The 21,667-nt window shown below is 45.5% G+C and overlaps 1 protein-coding gene across 1 annotated transcript in view; it reads right to left on the bottom strand.

Annotated features, from left to right (window-relative positions):
* The window catches only part of astn1 (astrotactin 1), a 3,463,295-nt gene that overhangs the window by 2,297,540 nt on the left and 1,144,088 nt on the right, over positions 1-21,667 (bottom strand). The gene's annotated exons all lie outside the window — the stretch shown is intronic.

Raw genomic sequence — 21,667 nt, 5'->3', positions numbered from 1 at the left:
CCCCTGGCTGGAGAGTCCAGAACTAGGGAGCATAGTCTCAGGTAAGGGGTCGGCCATTTAAGAACGAGATGAGGAGGAATTTCTTTACAGAGGATTGTGAATCTTTGGAAATCTCTGCTCCAGAGGGCTGTGGTTATGAGTCTTTGAGTATATTCAAGGCTGAGATAGACAGATTTCTGGGCTCTTGGGGAATCAAGAGATATGGAGATCTGTTGGGAAAGTGGAGTTGCGATCGAAGATCAGCCATGATCATATTGAATGGCTTGAGGGGCTGACTAGCCTACTCCTGCTCCTATTTCTTACGTTCTTAACAGAACACCGCAATGGTCAATAGAAATTTTACTAAAAGGCAGATTTGCCTGTAGTGAAACATCGATAATTAAACCAACAGCTTCTTTCAATGATTTGGGGGGGGAAATTAACAAAGAAACTCACAAATCCTCAAAGGTCAAGGGGACACGCACTTCAATTTCTGTTGCTGCTTACTGGGAAAACCTGCAAACTTCATATACTCAATGCACAAATGTGGGTGAAAGCTCTCTCCAAGTGCGAGGAAGTAAAAATATTCAGTTGAAGCCTAGGCTTTTGCAAATGACTGAGGCATTAAATTAATATTTTTAACAAGGTTATTAAAAGGCGCAAAATACAATTAAATGGGTAAATTAAATCCTGTCAGTTTGATTAATTTGATAATAACCTTATTTTAGACATTAGAAATTTTTGTTTTGAATAAAAATGGCAGATGAAAACTTTCAAAAAGCTTATTGAATAATTTGATTGGATCAATAAACATGATGGTGAATAGTTGATATGTTTTTTTTCCATTAAAGAATATTGACAGGATTCTACAAAAAATTACATGTTGACATACGTATTTTCCATTACAAAGGTGAGACAAATAAATTAAGGTTACGTACAGGAAATACATGCCATATGAAAGATTTTAAATGTATACAGATATGTCCATTGTTTAATTCCTTATAATCAACTGTTAATATAGTTCTCAATAAATCTGCATTAATGATGTCACAATCATTAATCACTGCAAGTGCCTTTATGCATTGACAGCATGTGGATTGCCACCATCAGTACAAAACCTAACACCAAACCATCACATAAAATGTAAAGCTAACAGTATATAATATATAACTCTTTATTTTTATTTCTGCATTCCTTGCCTTTTCTATTTCTAACCCCTTTTTCTGTCATTTTTTACCTTTCTTTCCTCACGTGTGCGCATCTTCATTTTATTTTGTCATAGCAGATCACACTCTTTCCCTGCCTCCTCCCCTTCAGCGCTGTATGACTTTTCCCTGGTGTGCCATTCCCTTCCTTCCCCTCGATCCATCACCCCTTGTGCTCGCTGACCTACATTCGCTCCGGTTAAGCAACGCCTCGATTTCAAAATTTTCATCCTTGTTTACAAATCCCTCCATGGCCTTACTCCTCCCTATCTCTGTAATCTCCTTCAGCCCCACAATCCCCCATCCCCCACCACCGCACACACCGAGATATTTGCACTCCTCAAATTCTGCCCTCTTGAGCATCCCTAATTATAATCGCGCAACCTTCAGCTGCCTAGGCTCTAATCTCTTGAATTCCCTCCATAAACCTCTCTGCCCTCTACTTCTCTTTCCTCCTTTAAGGTGTTCCTTATTTAAGGAGCGATATACTTGTATTGGAGACAGTTCAGATAAGGTTTACTCGGTTGATTTCTGAGATGAAGGGGTTGACATAAAGAAAGGTTGAGTAGCTTGGACCTAGGTTCATTGGAATTCAGAAGAATGAGAGGTGATCTTATTGAGACATATAAGATAATGAGGGAGCTCAACAAGGTAGATGCAGAGAGGATGTTTCGACTCATGGGGTAGTCTAGAATTAGGGGGCAGAGTTTTAGAATGAGGGATCGCCCATTTAAAACTGAGATAGAAACATAGATAGAAACATAGAAAATAGGTGCAGGAGTAGGCCATTCGGCCCTTTGAGCCTGCACCGCCATTCAACAAGATCATGGCTGATCACCCATCCCAGCACCTCCCCGCCACGCCTCCTCCACACCCTCCTGACCCCCCCCCCCAGCCACAAGGACCACATCCAACTCCCTCCTGAACACATCCAATGAACTGGCATCATCAACAACCCTCCGCGGCAGGGAACCCCACAGGCCAACAACTCCTCGAGTGAAGAAGTCTCTCCCAATCCCAGCCCCAAACAGCCCACCCCCCATCCCAAGAGCGTGCCACCCCCCCGGCTCCGGACCCACTCAACACCGGGAACACTCCCCCCGCACCCAACCCGCCCCGTCCCGTCAGAATCCTTCCCAAATGCCGAACACCCCCGGATGTCGAGCCCCCAGCCCCGGCCACCTCGGAGCTACGCCCCCTGCGACGCTAACCACACCACATCCACCAACCGCCATCTGCGCAGACAACCTGTCCACCCCACTCTGAACACTCCCCGCACCGAGGCAGAGAGCCCCCAGGCCCGCCCCTCCAACACACTTCGCCCCTCCAGACCTCCGCTGCAATGTGGCCCCTCCTGTCCCCCACCCTGGGTTTCTCCGCCCCCCACCTCCACCACTCTCCCCTCCATCCCCTGCCCCCGTCTCCCCTCAACTTCCCTCTGCCTCCCCGCACAGACTCCCATCTTAGGGGTGGTAACCTAAAAGATGAGGAGGAATTTCTTCTCTCAGAGGGTTATAAATCTGTGGAATTCTCTGCCCCAGAGAGCTGTGGAGGCTGGGTCATTGAATATATTTAAGGTGGAGATAGACATATTTTTGAGTGATAAGAAGTAAAGGGTTATGCGGAGCGGGCAGGGAAGTGGAGCTGAGCCCATGATCAGATCAGCCATGATCTTATTCAATGGCAGAGCAGGCTTGAGGGATCAAAAAGCCTACTCCTGCTCCTATTTCTTATATTCTTATGTTCTTAAAACCTACCTCTTTGGTCATCTGCCGTCATTTCTTCTTATGTGGCTCGTTGTCAAATTTGTGTTTTATAACACCACTGTGAATCACCTTGGGACGTTTTACCATGATAAAGGCGCTATATAAATGCAAGTTGTTGCTGTGCCACTCACCTTGGGTGCAACTGATGCCCAGGACAACAATGGTTCCCCACTTCCAATTGCAGTATTGTCTGCAAAAATAAAACTGACCTACCAAGCTGTTCGTACTATATGGTTTTTAAATTCATAAGACTAGCCACATGCCTTGTGATTTCCTCCCCACCAGCTCAAGAGGCAGAGAAGAAATCCCAAGGCACGTCACTATATTGTCGCATGATGGCTGATTTTTCAGTCCAAACTATTTCTGACACATACTTAATTAATCCCATCAAAAGCCTCTTACACTCTCAGAAGAAGGTAAAGGCAAGAAGCTTTTCATCAAAATTAAAATAAAGATGCTGGGTACTCCATTGGCAATGGGTTCTCCTGGCCATGGGTGAATATGGGGAGAAGGCCCAGCCCTTTAATCAAAAAGGGAAGAACTGAGACAGCACAATGGACTATTCCAGCCCACTCCAACCAATGGCTCAAAGACTGAGGAACAACAAAATTGTTAAAGGTTAGCGCTAAACGTTGCATTCGAGTCATGATGTCCCGAGCATGTGTTTAAACATTTCACATTCAAAGTCAATCTGCGGGGAAGTCATGGCTACACAAAATGTAATCAATTATGGCTGCACAAAACACAATTTGTCACAAGATTTCATTTTCTTATCCGAAAGAATCAACTTTTGAAGAATGGTCATTAAGATGCATTTATAACACGTGTGTTTCAAAAACATGTACCGTTATAGACCGTTAAAACATAAATGAAAAAACATGTCCTGTTAATGCAGCAGAATTGTATTGAACAAGAGGCAAAACTTTATTTGCGAGAGGGGAAAGAAAGAGAAAAGCCACACTCCTCATTTTCATCGTACATGCCAGTGACATGCTGGTGCATTTTGATGTCACAATATGGGTTTGCAACCAGGCAAAGACAAGTTTACACGAACACTTCTGTCATGAAGGCAGTGACCTTATAAAACAGTTTACATTAGCTCCATACTTCTCTGAGGAAAGTAAGCAATATCTTTATCATTTGAGCCACGTGGGAAATGATAGAGATAGTGACTGTGTAGCATAGCTCTCAACATGTTCCATGTGCAATCTCAATAAATGAAATTTCTCTTCAGGGGAAGTGTATAGCTCCATTGAGATTTGAGAGAAAAGTATGATGAGTGCAGTTGGAAAACTGCTATTGATTTTTTTCCAATTTTCAAACACTTCCCAGATATATTTCCCGCAACTGCCAAATTGAACTGGAAAGTTATTTAAAATTATATGAATTTACGTCAGGTCATTTGAGTATTTTGATTCCAATTCATTGGGCTTCAAAATCAGTTTAGAATTTGCACTGTAAGCGCTGGCTAGTTTGATCATGCACAACTTCAGAGGGCTATTCAATTTTCAACTCAGGGTGCCATTCATTGTCAGTGTCAGCTGTGGCTCAGTGGATCGCACTCTTGCCTCTGAGCCAGAAGGTTGTGGGTTCAGGGATTTCAACACAAAAAATCTAGGCTGACACTCCAGTGCAGAGCTGATAGAGTACCGCACTGTAGTTGGTGCTGTCTTTCGGATGAGACGTTAAACCGAGGCACTGTCTGCTCTCTCAGGTGGATGTAAACGATCCCATGGCATTATTTCAAAGAAGAGCAGGGGAGTTATCCCCGGTGTCCTGGCCAATATTTATCCCTCAATCAACATAACAAAAAAAAACAGATTATCTGGTCATTATCACTTTGCTGTCTGTGGTAGTTTACTGTGCGCAAGTTGGCTACTGCGTTTCCTACATTACAACGGTGACTACACTCCAAAAGTACTTCATTGGCTGTAAAGCACTTTGAGACGTCCGGTGGTTGTGAAAAGCACTATATTAATCTAAGTCTTTTTTCTTTCTTTCTTTCATTGATCAGCTTAGTACACCACTTGGTAATTAGTTCAGTAAGTACAGCTTCAGGGTGCACCACTCAGTGACCCATTCACATCAGTGTATTTGAAAGTATATCTGGTACACCTGTCTCAGTTGGGATTATGGATTCCATTTATAATTCATCCCATTGGGGATTTGTCAACTTCTGAAGTTCCTCCAGTTCTGCTGGAACTTCATTAGCACCACAGTCATTCTGATAAAGAAGTATGTATTTGATGGCTGGCCCCTCTATCCCAATATTGGAAATTCATTACCCCATTTGTAGACATCCAATCAGAGCTATGGACATGGGTTGATGTGGCTTGTGTTACCATTCATTCCACATGCTATAGACTAATGTAGCATGTCATTGGCCTCTTATCTTCATCTAAAAACAAATTTCATCTGGCCTGAGGCCCTTTATTGGTATTGATTAGCAATTCAGAAACTGAAGCTTCTGAACATTTAATAATGAGGCTTCAGAACATTAATTATAGATGAAAGAAATTCAACCAATGCATTTGTTTGGCGGGTTAGCTATGGGAACAGTAGATGGCTTTGCAGCATATGTTCGGCCATATGTGGCCACTGGAACCCAGCGCTGATCAGAAATATCAGTATTTTACAAGATCCATAATTAAGTCCACACAGAGCATTCAACTGCAGTGGCAACATAGGGCCTGCTTCAATCAATAGTTTTTTTTATTCGTCAGGCTGTCATGTTTGAAAATACAGTAACTACAATCAATTCTACAGAGGCAGTGATTCATGCTACTCACAACTGCTTTATTGTCAGCAGTAAATTCATAGTCTTTAGAAAGACTCCTCTGCCTATTAATTCCCAACATCAGATTTTTTACAAGCATTACTGGGTAAATTATAACTTGCAGCCACTTTTTTTTTTCTCTTCAAAAAGGTCCTCCAATTTGCTTTCTTCCTATTCTGCAAGTTCTGATGTATGGTTCTACTGGCACTGTCAACCATTCATTAACTTGCCCAAGTGGCCATCCATCCTACATGTGTGCTTAGACAATAAATGTCGATATGGTATTTGATTATAAAATAGAGCCATAGAATAGTTACAACATAGAAGGAGGCCATTCGGCCCGCTGAGCCCATGTCGGCTCTCTGCAAGAGCACTTCAGCTAGTCTCACTCCCCCGTGTTTTCCCCGTAGCCCTGCAAAATGTTTTTCCCTTCAGGTACTTATCCAACTCCCTTTTCAAAGCCACAATTGAATCTGCCTCCACCACCCTTTCAGGCAGTGCATTCCAGATCCTAACCACTAAAAAGTTTTTCGTCATGTTGCCTTTGGTTCTTCTGCCAATCACCTTAAATCTGTGTCCTTTGATTCTCTGCCCTTCCGCCAATGGGAACAGTTTCTCTCTATCTACTCTGTCTAGACCCCTCGTGATTTTGAACACCTCTATCAAATCTTCTCTCAACCTTCTCTGCTCTAAGGAGAACAACCCCAGTTTCTCCAGTCTACCAACATTACTGAAGTCCCTCATCCCAGGAACCATTCTTGTGAATCTTTTCTGCACCCTCTCTAAGGCCTTCACAGCTTTTTCGGCAGCACCTCCCAAACCCACGACCTCTACTACCTAGAAGGACAAGGGCAGCAGGTGCATGGGAACGACACCACCTATAAGTTCCCCTCCAAGTCACACACCATCTTGACTTGGAAATATATTGTTGTTCCTTCATCGCCTCTGGATCAAAATCCTGGAACTCCCTCCCTAAAAGCACTGTAGGAGTGCCTTCACCATCAGGACTGCAGCAGTTCAAGGCGGTGGCTCACCACCACCTTCTCAAGGGCAATAAATGCTGGCCTTGCCAGTGGTGCCCACATCACATGAATGAAAAAAAAAATTAAAAATCTGAAAATGGGTCTGATTAACTCAATATTGGAAACACCCTGGAAATAATTTAACTTTTTTATATATATAACATATATATATATATATATATATATATATGTGTATATATATATAAAAAAGTTCCACATTCTAACCACACTCTGGGTAAAGACATTTGTTTTGAGTTCCATATTGGATTTATTAGTATTATAACATAATATCTTATATTTATGGCCGCTAGTTTTGGTCTCCCCACAAGCAGAACCATCTTCTCTACATCTGTCCTGTGAAACCCCTTCATAATTTTAAAGACCTTTGAGAGATCAGCCCTCATAGAGAAAAGAGCTCCAGGGGTGTTCAGTCTTTCCTGATTGTGTGGGGAAGGGGTGGCATTATAGCCGATTTCCAGTGTTTACCTGCTGGCCCATCCAGCTAGTACCCAAAGTTGAAAAATAAAGAACTATTTTATTGTTTCAGTAACTTTGATTTAATTGGCTATTTTGCCACACTGCACAGAGTTGGAGTTCTGATTTGTCATTGTATGCAATCTGAGCCAACAGAGTGTAAGAGATGGATACAACATGTGTGATGTGATGCCTGAGGTGCGGCCAACACCAATGATGCAAATTCAACAAGCTTCACTGAAGATTTTAAGTTTCTGATAAAGCAAATACATTTGATCGGAAACTAACTGTAACTTAACCAGCGCAATTTTGGGCGCATTTTGGATGTAATTTCCCAATTGGGCCCAAAGCATAAATGCTACAACATAGTGTTTAATAAAAAAGGGATTATATTGTATAATGGAATATGTATTATTGTGCTAGTGTATTTTATCTCACAGTAAAGGATTCTCTGGAGCAGACTGATCATAATACGATAGAACTTGGAGTTCATGTCCACCCATCCCTGAAAGTAGCAGGCCAGGTAGGTAAGGTGGTTAAGAAGGCATACGGAATGTTTGCCTTTATTAGCCGAGGCATAGAATTCAAGAGCAGGGGGCTTATGCTTGAACTGTATAAAACACTGGTTAGGCCACAGCTGGAGTACTGCGTGCAGTTCTGGTCACCGCATTACAGAAAGGACGTGATTGCACTGGAGAGGGTGCAGAGGAGATTTAAGAGGATGTTGCCACGGGTGTAGAATCTAAGCTGTGAGGACAGATTATATAGGCTGGATTTGTTTTCACTGGAACAGGGGAGGCTCAGGAGAGAACTCATTTAGGTGTATAAAATTATGAGGGGCCTAGATATAGTGGATAGAAAGGGCCTATTTCCCTTAGCAGAGGGGTCAACAACCAGGGGGCATAGATGTAAAGTAATTGGTAGAAGATTTAGAGGGGATTTGAGGAGAAATTTCTTCACGCAGAGAGTTGTGGAGCTCTGCAACTCACTGCCTGAAAGGGTGGTCGAGGCAGAAACCCTCACCACATTTTAAAAGTACTTGGATGTGCACTTGAAGTGCTGTAACCTGCAAGGTTACGGACCTAGAGCTGGAAAATGGGATTAGGTTGGAAAGCCTCTTGTTGGCCGGCATGGACACAATGGGCTGAAATGGCCTCTTTCCGTGCTATAAATTTCTATGATTCTATGAATTTCACATTATGTTTGAGTGACTTGCCCAAGTCGAAAAATAGAGTCATGAACTTAAGTAAAGCCAATTACATAAGTATGAAGGGCGATTTGGCTAAGCTAGATTGGAAAAATAGATTAAAAGGAATGGTAATAGATAAGCAGTGCCTAGCATTTAAAGAAATATTTCATAATTCTCAACAAAAATACATTCCATTGCAAAACACAAATTACACAGGAAAAGTGATTCATCCATGGCTAACTAAAGAAGTTAAGGATAGCATTAGATTGAAAGAAGAAGCTTATAATGTTGCAAAGAATGGTTGTAAGCCTGAGGATTGGGGAAGATGACCAAACAATTGATTTAAAAAAAGGGAAAAAAATAGACTATGAGAGAAACCTAGCAAGAAATATAAAAACAGATTGTAAGAGCTTCAACAAGTATGTAAAAAGGGAGAGAGTAGCAAAATGAAACATTGGTCCCTTAGAGACTGAGGCAGGAGAAATTATTATGTGGAATAAGGAAATGGCAGAAACGTCAAACAAATATTTTGTATCTGCTTTCACAGTAGAAGACACAAATAGCACACCTAAAAAGCTGGGGAACCAAGGGTCGAATGAGGGTGAGGAACTATTTATAATTAATAAAAGTAGAGAAAAAGTACTCGAGAAACTAATGGGACTAAAAGCCGACAAATCCCCTGGACCTGACTGCCGACATCCTCGGGTTCTAAAAGAGGTGGCTGTAGAGATCGTTGATGCATTGATTTTGATCTTTCAAAATTCCCTAGATTCTACAATGGTCCCAGCAGATTGGAAGGTAGCAAATGTAACACCACTATTTAAGAAAGGAGAGAGAGAGAAAATGGGGAACTACAGTCCAGTTAGCCTGGCATCAGTCATCAGGAAAATACTGGAATCCATTGTTAAGAAAGTGGTATCAGGGCACTTAGAAAATCATAACATGATTAGGCAGAGTCAACATGGTTTTATGAAAGGAAAATCATGTTTGACAAATTTATCAGATTTTTTTGAGGATGTTAACTAGCAGAGTAGATTTGGATTTCCAAAAGGTATTCGATAAAGTGCCAGATAAAAGGTTATTGCAAAACATAAGGGATCATGGGATTGGAGGTAATGTATCAGCATGGATATAGGATTGGTTAACAGACAGAAAACAGAGAGTCGGGATAAACGTGCCTTTTCAGGTTGGCAGGCTGTAACTAGTAGGATGCCGCAAGGATCAGTGTTGAGGCCTCAGCTATTTACAATCTATATATAAATGACCTAGGTGAAGGGACCGAGTGCAATGTATCCAAGTTTGCTGATGATACAAAGTTGGGTGGGACAGTAAGCTGTGAGGAGAAAACAAATGGTCTGCAAAGGGATTTTGATCGGCTAAGTGAGTGGGCAGTAAGGTGGCAGATGGAGTATAATGTCGGGAAATGTGAGGTTATTCATTTTGGTAGGAAGAATAGAAAAACAATATATTTTTTTAAACGGTGAAAAACTTTTAAATGTTGGTGTTCAGAGAGATTTGGGTGTCCTTCTGCAAGAAACACAGAAAGCTAGCATGCAGGTACAGCCTTATTCGGAAGACAAACGGTATGTTGTCCATTATTGCAAAGGGGTTGGCGTATAAGAGTAAGGCAGTCTTGTTACAATTGTACAGGTTTTGGTGAGAACACACCTGGAGTACTGTGTACAGATTTGGTTTCCTTATCGAAGGAAGGATATTCTTGCCTTGGAGGCGGTGCAATGGAGGTTCACTGGATTGATTCCTGGGATGAGAAGGGTGTCTGATGATGAGAGATTGTGTAGAGTGTGCCGATACTCTCTGGCGTTTAGAAGAATGTGAGGTGATATCAGTGAAACAGAAAAGATTCTGAAGGGGATTGACAGGGTAGATGATGAGAGGTTGTTTCCCCAGGCTACAGTGTCTAGAAATAGGGGTCACAGTCTCAGGATAAGGGGTCGGTCATTTAAGACAGAGATGAGGAGGAATTTCTTCACCCAGAGGGTTGTGAATCTTTGGAATTCTCTGCCCCAGAGGGCTGTGGATGCTAAGTCTCTGAATATATTCAAGGCTGAGATAGGTAGATTTTTGGAGTCTAGGGGAATCAAGGGATATGGAGATCTGGTGGTAAAGTGGAGTTGAGGTCGATGATCAGCCATGATCTTATTGAATGGCAGAGCAGGCTCGAGGGTACATTGGGCCTACTCCTGCTCCTATTTCTTATCTTCTTATGTTCTTATATTTTAGGATCGGCTAACCAGACTTCCTCATTTTCTGGGGTGAGTCCCCGGATTTGAGAATGTGTCCCCGGACAAACAGTGTCCCCAGAAGACTTCCCAGTTTAAAATCTCATCCTCGATATCGAGTCTTTAATTTTTTTTCAATGCTAATGCACAGAAACCCATTTCTCAAAGGTTCTCAGCCCGGTTGAGTTCAGGACCGAATTCCTGGAGTGGGTTGAATGGAGGAGTGATTGATGGCCTCGTCTTCTCACAATGCAATACAGCTCGGAAAAGGCCCTGTCTCTAGTTCTGGTGGCACTGCACTGCTTGGGATTGAGTCACCTGATCAGTGTTTCATCAATTGGTGACTGGCTGGAGGGCAGGACCTTCAAATTTTTGCAAGCTCTAAATTCTCTAACCAGGAGGATGTTTGTGAATCTGAAAGCTTCTGAGACAGAGGTTTTTTCATGGAAAATCTCAGTCTGTTGGGAACAGATTTAAAATTGATAATTCAAAGTTTAGGGTGTTCCCAGATAAGTAGATGGAACAGAACCATTACCAGAACACACGCAAGATTTGTGATTCGTTGCATCCAATGTGAAATTTCGCGCATGAGCAAAACTTTAAATGGACTGTGCAGCCCGTTACATTGCCTGTTTGTTCCCGGATTTGGTTTTGAAAATATGGTCACTGTATTTTAGGTGCGAGGATACAAGCAATGTTGGTTAAAAATAAAGACATTAATGTATAAAAGCATAAATGGAGGGAAATTAAATAGAATTTCAAATTAAATTAATTTAATTAATTGAAAAATGAGATGAAATTGAATCAGAACAATATCAGAAGGTTTTTACATAATTGTAGAGGTTTATGAATAAAGGGAGAGGTAGGGAAAGTAAGTTAATGTGAAATATAGTAACGTTTTTTTTTTAAGTATTTTGTAAATAGGACAACTTACAAAAATGTTGAATTTTACATTTGTGTGAGCACCAGATTGTGAACTAAGGAAGAGTTATGTTTATATTGGTGAGTGTCCAGTATTGGGTTTATCACAGGGAAAGAAGTTGGGCTATGAAAGGCAGGAATTCAGGCTACAATGACTGATCTTGTGATGTGGTGTCCTAGCACTGAGCTTCACATAGCTTGTGTGTGACATTTGAAGGGCTATGTTGGGGATTTTGAGTTGCAAGATGATGAGTAGACTAGGCCTATATTCTCTAGAGTTTAGAAAAATGAGAGGTGATCTAATTGAAACATACAACATTCCTACAGAGCTGGATAAGGTAGATGCAGGGAGGATGTTTCCTCTGGCTGGGGAGTCTACAACCAGGGGTCACAGTTTCAGAATAAGGGGTCGGCCATTTAGGACTGAGATAAGGAGAAATGTCTTCACTCAGAGGGTGATGAATCTTTGGAATTCTCTACCCGAGTGGGCTGTGGAGGCTCAGTCGTTGAGTATATTCAAGACAGAGATCGATTGATTTTTGGATATTAAGGGAATCACGGGATATGGGGACAGTGCAGGAAAGTGGAGTTGAGGTAGAAGATTAGCCATGATCTTATTGAATGGCGGAGCAGGCTCGAGGAGCCGAATGGTCTACTCCTGCTCCTAATTCTTATGTTCTTATGTAAAACATTGGGGATGAAGGAGCAGGAAGGATTGAAGATACACATGGTTCGGAATGAGGAGTTGAGAAAGAGATGGTTATGACAATGGGGTGTAAAGTGGCAATTTGGGTTGAATGATGGGAAGCAGTTAAGGTTAAGGAAGAGGACATTTTACAGTTTAAACCCATTTCCTGGTAAGCGAGTAACAGCTTGCTGGGGTAAGGTAAGAGTGTGCATAGGGAAATTAAAAGAAAAAAAGCTTGCATTTATATTGCACCTTCCACAACCTGAGGATGTTCCAAAGTATTTCAAAGCCTATTTATTACTTTTGAAGTGTAGTTACTGTTGCAATGTAGGAAAGCACCACGGCCAATTTGTACACAGCAGGGTTCCACAAACCACAATGAGATAAATGGACAGATAATCTGTTTTTAGCGATGCTGGTTGAGAGATAAACATCGGCCAGAATACCAGGAGAACTCCCTACTCTTCTACAAATAGTGCCATGGGATTTTGTTCATATCCACCTGTGAGGAAAGACTGGGCCTCTGCTAAATATCTTATCCTAACACGATATCTGCGAGACTCCATAACTGATCTGTGGGAGTGCCGCACTGTCGGAGATGCTGGGCTAGAACCTTCTCTTTTGTGCTTATCGCCCAAAAATGTGCGTCATTTCCGGTGTGGGCATTAAAAAAGGGTTTTCAGATCGCCGGCTTCTCGCCCATTCTCAAAACATCTCGATTATATTTTTGAAAATCGGCGTTATCGTGAGCGATATCAAATGGGCGGTAGCGTTAAATTTTTTTGACCTTCTGCCGTAAAGTGTGGCCGTCCTTAGCAACGGCATGGCAATGCTCGATTCCCGCGATTCAGGAGTCCAAGGTTCATCATGACATGCATAGAAGAGGAGGCAGAGAGAGAGGGAGCTCAGAGGCACTGAAAGCGTGTGTGGCTGCGGTGTGTGCTTGTCTGGCTGTTGTGGGAGGAACGAGGGAGATTCACCAGTAGCAAAAAGCCCACTAAGCACCAAGAACATAGCTGGCACCGAGTTTTTGTCCAACAAATCAGATATAACATGGAAGGGATGGAGGAGACCCTGGTGCTGGTAGCCAGGAACACTGGTGGCACAAGGCTCCCAGTGGTCCCTGAGCGCTGTACTGCACCCCAAGGTGACGCACCCCCATTGCCAATCACACGAGAGCCAGCAGCAACATCTTGCTTATGGCTTGGAGCACGTTCCCACCTCAGGACCGTCCTCTCCCGTATCTGTCTAAGCAGTGCTTTAGCTGTCACACCCCCCGCCTGCCCGCCCACCCAACCCACCCCCCCCACCGCAAATGAAGCATCGCCTGAGGAGCTCCTTGGCTAGGCAGCTTGGAGTCAGGAGGGGAAGGGGAAGGGGTAGAGGTGGGGAGGAGAAGCCGGGGGCGGGGAGGGGGGGGGGGGCAGGGGGGGGTTGGTTTGTATAGAAATACTGATGATTTCAGACTAATGTTCAGTTTAAATGTTTTTTATTTAACAAAACCTTGTAGCACATTGGCTCAGATAGCTGCACCATTACACACTGATGATTCCTTAACATCAAAGTGTATAATCACACTTAACTCCAAGGTGATGTCCTCCATTGATGCCTCCCAGCAGTGTGTCAGCCTTGTAAATAACACCAACGTTCTTTCAGGCAAAGCGATCATTGATGAGCTCCTTATGTAAGACTCTTCCAGCTACCATGCCACCATGGGCCCTTTCATGCGGTCTTCAGGGGTCACGGGCATGGCTTCCGCATCAGCCTGATTGTCTGGACCAATGTCAGCGTCCGCCTTCTCGTCCTCCTCTTCCTCTCTCTGGTGAGGTGGACTGTCAGACTCATCAGACAATTCTTGTCCCCTCCTGATAGCCAAGTTGTGTAGCATGGAGCATACCACCATGAATTGAGCTACCTGCTCAGGGTGGCATTAGAGTTCGCCTCCTGAGTGGTCCAGGTATCTAAAGCATTGCTTCAGCACTCCAATGGTTTTATCCACGATATTGCGAGTTGCTCTGTAGCTCTCGTTGTATCGCCTCTCGGCCTCGGTGCGGGCGTCACACAGCGGGGCGTCATCAGCCAGGTGGCGAGGCCATATCCTTTATCCCCAAGCATCCAGCATTGACGTTGTGGCTCATTGTTAAACAAGTCAGATACAGTGGCTCTCACGCAGGATGTGAGCATCATGGATGCTGCCCGGAAATTGAGCATTCACTGCCAGTATAATTTGCTGGTGGTCGACAACCAGTTAGACATTCAGGGAGCGGAATCCCTTGCGGTTCCTGAAAACCTCAGCATCCTGAAAAGGTGCCTGCATTGCGATGTGCGTACAGTGTATTGCTCCCTGAACCTTGGGGAAGTTTGCAATTCTGGAGAATCCTAGAGCCCTCTCACTCTGTGCCTCCCTGGTCATAGGGAAGCTGATCAAGTCCCTCCTGCGTGCGTACAGGGCTTCAGTGACCTGTCTAATGCAGCGATGTGTGGCATGCTGGGAAAGTCCTCAAATGTCTCCAGCTGTGGCCTGAAAAGAACTTGAGGCGTAAAACGACAGTGCTGCGGTGACTTTGACCTTGACGGACAGTGCAGTACTGATGGTGCTGGCAGGCTGCAGATCTGCCCTTATCAGCTGGCATACCTCAGTGATAACCTCTTTGTGGAAGCGCAGTCTCCGAAGGCAGGTGGTGTTGGGCAAGTCGAGGTAAGAATGCTTCTCCTTGTACTTGCGGGGGGTGTAACGTCTGGTCCTCCTCATCTGTCTGTTATTTCTTACATTGGGCACATAATGCAGTGGAGCGTTCCTTCGGCGATGTCGAATCTGCTGCATGTAATTGGTCACCAAGAGAGGGTGAGAAAGGACAGGCCCCATTGCAGTAGCTCTCTGTTTTCCATTGATTGCTCACAAACAAGGAATGTCCCGACGAACACACCTCTTCAATTCCAATCGGTCACAGTGTGGTTAAGATATTTTTAGAGATGTTCACATCAACTCCAGTGACCTGCAGAGTACATCCGAACTCTGCAGCCTTTTAAAGGGCATGACATGTGATCTAGAACATGGCGTCCATAACACTGTGATTCGTTCTGGTTAGTTCCACTTTTTGTGAGCGTTTTTTTGGGCGATCGATATTGTGGGCGATATGTGTGCGAGGTGGTGAAATTGACGCTGGACGATCTCATGGTCGCTAGTTTGGGTAAATATGCTCTTTACGACAAAAAACAGTGGGCAGGCTTTAATATTGAATCTCGGCATTAATTCCGTGCGGAAAGTAACACTGGCGATATTATGGGCATTGAATTCGCCCATTCTGCTGATTCTGCCCAAATAAAGTGGGCGGGCGGTAATACTTTTTCTCGCCATTAAGCACATGAGGAAAGGAACGCTCGGTGATAAGTTTCCGAAAAATGCCCGCCAGTTTCCATTTTATGCCAAAATGGCCGATATATGGGTGTTATACGTCATTTCAGCGGTAAAATGGGCGTTAAGTGGGCGTTAAGCATTCAAAGAAAGTGGAGGTCCTCACCCGCTGTCTTTCAGATAAAACATTGGGCCAAAAATCGCAGTCTCTATGGGCATGTGCGCACGCAGCCATAGAGGCTCCACAAGTGCCAGTTCTCGGCGGCGATGCGCTTGACAGTTCCAACGCCTCCCCGGGAGAAGGGCCTTCGTGGGCAGAGATTTGGGCTATTTGCATTTATGTAGCACCTTCCACAATGTGAGGATGTCCCAAAGTACTTCACAGCCAATTAACTACTTTTGAAGTTTAGTTACTGTTGTAATGTTTTTGTGATGTTGATTGGAAGTTAGATGTTGGCCAGGACACCAAGTGAACCCCTTTACTCTCTTCTTCACAGTCGTATGTGATCCTCCACATCCACCCTGGAGGGTAGAAGGAGCTTATCCAATGTCCCATCCAAAACACAGTGCACTCCCACTACTGCACCGTAAGATGTGGATTTTAATAGAAAAGAGCAGAAAAGTGCATCTCTTGTGCATGTGGTGGCTGTAATATGTCCACAGTCTGGTGCAAGTGCTGCCTGCGACCCACAAAGACCGTAGATTTTTTAATTATTAGTTACAATGTTGTTTAAAGCCTTGGAATCAATGACCAGTAAAATGACTATTCGAGACACAAAGTATGCTCCCATCTGGAAATTCACCCATATCACACCAGTTATCCGGTAGTGTTCACAATAATCTGCATGCTACACTGAAAACAGATAACTATAACAACCCTGTTCACTGCATTGCCTCTCATACCATGGTGATGTTTTCATGCATATAACCACTTACTCTCGAAACCTTGTACAACACAATTAGCAGCAATTACTCAGCAAGCTTCATATTACATGGGTAGCAGCTGGTATTCAAGAAGCTTTGTATTACATGATAGCATCTCATAATTCAGCAAACATTGTACCACATGAACTCAGCAATCTTCATGTACCACAGGACCTCTTATGGGAGAATTTTTACATCACAAAGCTGGCACCTGCTTTTCAAGAGGCCTAATTTGCAGTGAAGCTGATGCTGCACAGAGAGCAGCTCATACTCTAGAGGCGTTATGCTGCATTGTTTGAACCAGTGTCCGCTGTGGCTCAGTGAGCAGCACACTTGCCTCGGAGTCAGAAGGTCATGGGTCGAAGTCCCACTCCAGGGACTTGAACACATAAATCTACGCTGACACTCCAGTGCAGTGCTGAGGGAGTGCTGCATAGCCAGAGATGCCGTCTTTCGGATGAGGCGTTAAACCGAGGCCCCGACTGTTCTCTCAGGTGCATGTAAAAGATCCCATGGCACTATTTCAAAGAAGAGCAGCGGAGTTATTCCCAGTCTCCTGGCCAATATTTATCCCTCAAAACACCACTAAAACAGATTATATGGTCATTATCACATTGCTGTTTTTGGGAGCTTGCTGTGCACAAGTTGACTGCAGCGGTTCCCACATTACAACAGTGACTACACTCCAAAAGTATTTCATGAGCTGTAAAGCGCTTTGGGATGTCTAGTGCTCATGAAAGGCGCTATATAAGTCCACCTGTGAGAAAACACCATCAGCAGGTCGGGGATGAAAGAGCTAGAGCTAGCCTCTTCAGCGAGCAGCGCGAGCCGTTCTAGGATGGCGACGGATTTGAGGAGGGCAACTGGATAAATGTCATTAAAATCCAGGTGGCCGATTGCAGAGTGGGCGGGACCATTGCCAGGTGCAGGAGAAGAGGCAGTGAGCAGCAGAGGAGCAGCGAAAGGTCGGGGCGGAGCGGCGGCGAAAGGTCAGGACCGAGGGGCGGCAAAAGGTCAGGGGCGAGGGACAGAGAAAGGTCAGGGGCGAGGGACGGCGAAAGGTCAGGGCCGAGGGACGGCGAAAGGTCAGGGCGGAGGGGCGAGAGGTCGGGGCGTCGGGGTGGAGATAGATCAGGCCCAAGGGGTGGCGAAAGGTTGGGGCGGAGTGGCGGCGAAAGATCGGGGCAGAGGAGCAGCAAGAGATCGGGGCGGAGGGGCGAGAGATCGGGGCGGAGGGGCGAGAGATCGGGGCAGAGGGGAGGCGATAAGTCAGGCCCGAGGGGTGGCGAAAGGTTGGGGCGGAGGAGCGGCGAGAGAACAGGGTGGAGGGGCGGTGAGAGAACGGGATGGAGGAGCGGCGAGAGAACGGGACGGAGGAACGGCGAGAGATCGGGGCGGAGGAGCGGCGAGAGATCGGGGCGGAGGAACGGCGAGAGATCGGGGCCGGAGGAGCGGCGAGAGAACGGGACGGAGGAACTGCAAGAGAACGGGACGGAGGAACTGCGAGAGAACGGGGCGGAGGAGCGGTGAGAGAACGGGGCGGAGGAGCGGTGAGAGAACGGGGCGGAGGAGCGGTGAGAGAACGGGGCGGAGGAGCGGTGAGAGAACGGGGCGGAGGAGCGGCGTGATCAGGACCCAAGAACGGTGAGGTTGGAGTCGAGTACCAGCAGGGTTGGAATCGAAGAGCGGCAAGATCTGACTCGAGAAGCCCGCAGCGAGTCGGAAGCCCAGGAGTGGAGTGGTGCAGCGTATAAGAACAGTGGGGTCGGGGCCCAGGAAAGGTGCAGCACATGCCAGCGCACACTGAGAACTATGAATCCCATTGACAGTCGGGGCTAGATTTTCCACTTAGATCGCTAGGGCCCAAAAAATGGGCGGTATTCCAGCCTTAGCGATTCTTCATCTTCAGGATCACTGGAAGATCGTCCATTTTTCGGATAGCAACTTTCGGCTTTTTTGGGGAGACGATAGCCTAGTGATAGTTCAGTGATGTGAAATTGGCCTGAGAGACGTGGAAGGCAAGGCTTCCCTAGCAACGGCCTTCTGCGCATGCGTTTTTAATTTTTAATTAAAAAAACATTTTTGCAAACAAGTTTTCCAGCGATTTGAGAAGTCAAGGGTCATCCATGCAAGTGCAGAAGGTAGACAGGTAGAGAGAGGGAGAGAGAGGTAGAGAGGTAGAGAGAGAAGTAGAGAGGTAGAGAGGTAGAGAGAGATAGAGAGGTAGAGAGAGAGATAGAGAGGTAGAGAGAGAGATAGAGAGGTAGAGAGGTCGAGGGGTAGAGAGATCGAGGTAGAGAGTAGAGAGGGAGAGAGGAAGAAGGGTAGAGGTAGAGAGAGAGGTAGAGAGAGAGGTAGAGAGGTAGAGAGGAAGGGAGGAAGGGAGGGAGAGGAGTAGAGGTAGAGAGAGAGGTAGAGAGGTAGAGGTAGAGAGAGAGGTAGAGAGGTAGAGGTAGAGAGAGAGGTGGAGAGGTAGAGGTAGAGAGAGAGAGAGGTAGAGAGATAGAAATCTATAGTGATAGAGAGGTAGGGAGGTAGAGAGAGAGGGAGAGAGGTGAGCAGAAGTATCATTAAGATATTAAAAGATGTCCCGGCAGTAGTCTGCAGAGAGTGGGCAGGAGGTGGAGGGGAGGAGGAGAACAAAGCCGTTTTCGGATGAGGCCAATGAGGCCCTTGTCAGTGAGGTCCATAGCCTGTGGGCCAACTAACCCGAGGTGAGCATGGGAAACCCTCCACCCCGGGCATACCGCAAGATTTGGGGTGAGATCGCCGACGTGGTCTCGCCGGCGTCCCACGAGGCGAGGGGAATGGACCAGTGCCGTAAGCGCTGGAACAGCCTGGTTGCTTCGGCAAGAGTAAGTATTAAAAGTATTTTACATTGTAATGATCCACATAATATGTAAATCTCCCTGATTGAAATTAAGCTGGCTATTCTTGCATATAATCCCTGTTAGGATCTGGGCAGGGCTCGGAAAATGTAGTCTTTTAAGTCTACATTTGGCACCGTCTCCTTTTGGATTACGTTGGTGGTGACCTTTACCCAGACTGTCAGTCTCTCCGGCTGCTATCACTTACACAGTGAGCCAGCCTGGACTGGGTCACTTTCAGACAATAGCTCCTGTCATTCCCGAGCGGTCGTGATAACCTCCCCACCCCCCCTGGGGCCCTCAAGGAGATTGTAGTTGAGATGTTTTGTGTCCAGCATTAGATCCTAAACACGATCTTATGAAATATTTTATCCGATCATAAATGTTATAACCATGCATCAATTGTGGATACAAACCGTATGAGCATATAACGTTGGAACCTGCTGTCTTTCCATGATAGTGCCTTAGCTCATGCCATACTCTTGTCACGTTTTCAGAGGAAGATATCTAACAACCGAAGTGAGCAGAGGCGCACCGGAGGAGGCCCTGCTTAGCTGCAGCAGCTTATGGACCTCGAGGAATGTCCGGCGGCACAGTCGCTCAGCCACCACCCGTGGTGTTGCAGAACCCTCCCTTGCGTCACGTGAGTAATGTGTAAAGCATGTTAAAGTAATGTAACATCATTTAATTATAATATACAAATGGTGTCATGTTGTGCATGCAGCTTTTGAGCTACTCTCAGGTTAACAACACAAGAACATAAGAAGTAGGAGCAGGAGCAGGCCATCTGGCCCCTCGAGCCTGCTCTGCCATTTGATAAGATCATTGCTGATCTGATGTAGGGCTCAGCTCCACTTCCATGTCCGCTCCCCATAAACCTTCACTCCCTTATCATTCTATCTATCTCCGATTGATCCAGCCTCCAAAGCTCTCTGGGGCAGTGAATTCCACATAGATGTACTACCATATGTACTACCATATATGATGTATTAATATGTAACGTCTCTCGGTCACATTTATTGTAGTAATGCTGCTCCTTCTACGTTTACCAGCACAGCACAAGAATCAGGTGTACCCTTCTGTTCTAATAAGCTCAATAAGTTCAATCGTGTTTTGCAGGTCCCACAACGCCTATGACACAAAGTGAGGTCACACCTTTACCTGCACCTCGCAACTTGCAGGTCGTCATCATCACGAGTGGGGAGGAGGAGGAGGACACCACATCACCAGAGGAGGGATTTATCGAGGTGGATGCCCCTTGCACCCATCTGGATCTTGTGCCTGCGACCACTTATGCGTCATCACCTTCAACAGAAGAAGTAGCAGGACCAAACGGTTTGCAGCCGGCGACGCCAAGGCGTATAATCGTGCCCACGCCGACCCCACGGAGGTCGAGTCAGTGAGGTCAGCACATGCCTCCACTGGCAGATCGCACTGAGGGCTTGACCAGGCTGTGCATGGAGAGTGTCGCGATAAGTCGCGACCTCCTCCAGGCATTTGGTGTTTACACGGGGAACATGTCCCGGCTGTCCGCTCGCATATCGGAGGATATGCAGCAGATGATCTGGGAGATGCGTGCGCAGACCGCCGCCGTCCATGCCTTGCGGCATGCGATAGTGTCGGGAGACAGTACTGCACACCAGGGTGCTTTCCCATCAACCGCCAGCACAGATGCGAGTCAGGAGGAAGAACTGCCTTCTGGCTTCGAAGTTGTTTCCGCAGGAACGTCTTCCCCTCCACCACCCCCTGAGCCGATCATGCCAGCGTCATCCCCCCCACCCCGCCGCCACAGCAGGAAATCTTGATGTCGCCCGCTGCACGTCCGCCTCGTCCCACTACCCAGGGATTCAAACGGGGAGCTAAGACATAGTGGGGGGGGGGGCGGGGGGGGGTAGTGAATCTGGAGGGAAATATGGCTGCAGGTAGGGTGGAGGATGTTTTATTGTTGTTTGTATTGTTGTTATTGTTTTTGAAATTTATTGTTGGGTGATTGTTGGGGGTTGGGGGGTGGGGTGTTGCAGTTCCAAAAAAAAGTTACTTTGTTAACTAGATAAAAAATGTTATTGGAATTTTACAATTGTTGTGCAGTGTCTTATGATAATGCAAGGTAAGGTAAAACATGAATACAATTGTTGGAAAACAATGGCCAGGCCAGGCAAGGATGAAACGTTACACAACTGCAAGTGTTGTCTTTCCATAACTGTAACTGTAACTGTCAGCAATGTAAGTTCATGCAAAGCGTTCATTTATGAGCTGCTGAC

This window comes from Pristiophorus japonicus, chromosome 8 (genome assembly GCF_044704955.1).
Source record: "Pristiophorus japonicus isolate sPriJap1 chromosome 8, sPriJap1.hap1, whole genome shotgun sequence".
NCBI lineage: Eukaryota > Metazoa > Chordata > Chondrichthyes > Pristiophoridae > Pristiophorus > Pristiophorus japonicus.
The sequence above is the reverse complement of the archived record's forward strand: the minus strand, read 5'-3'. Positions and strand labels throughout refer to the sequence as shown.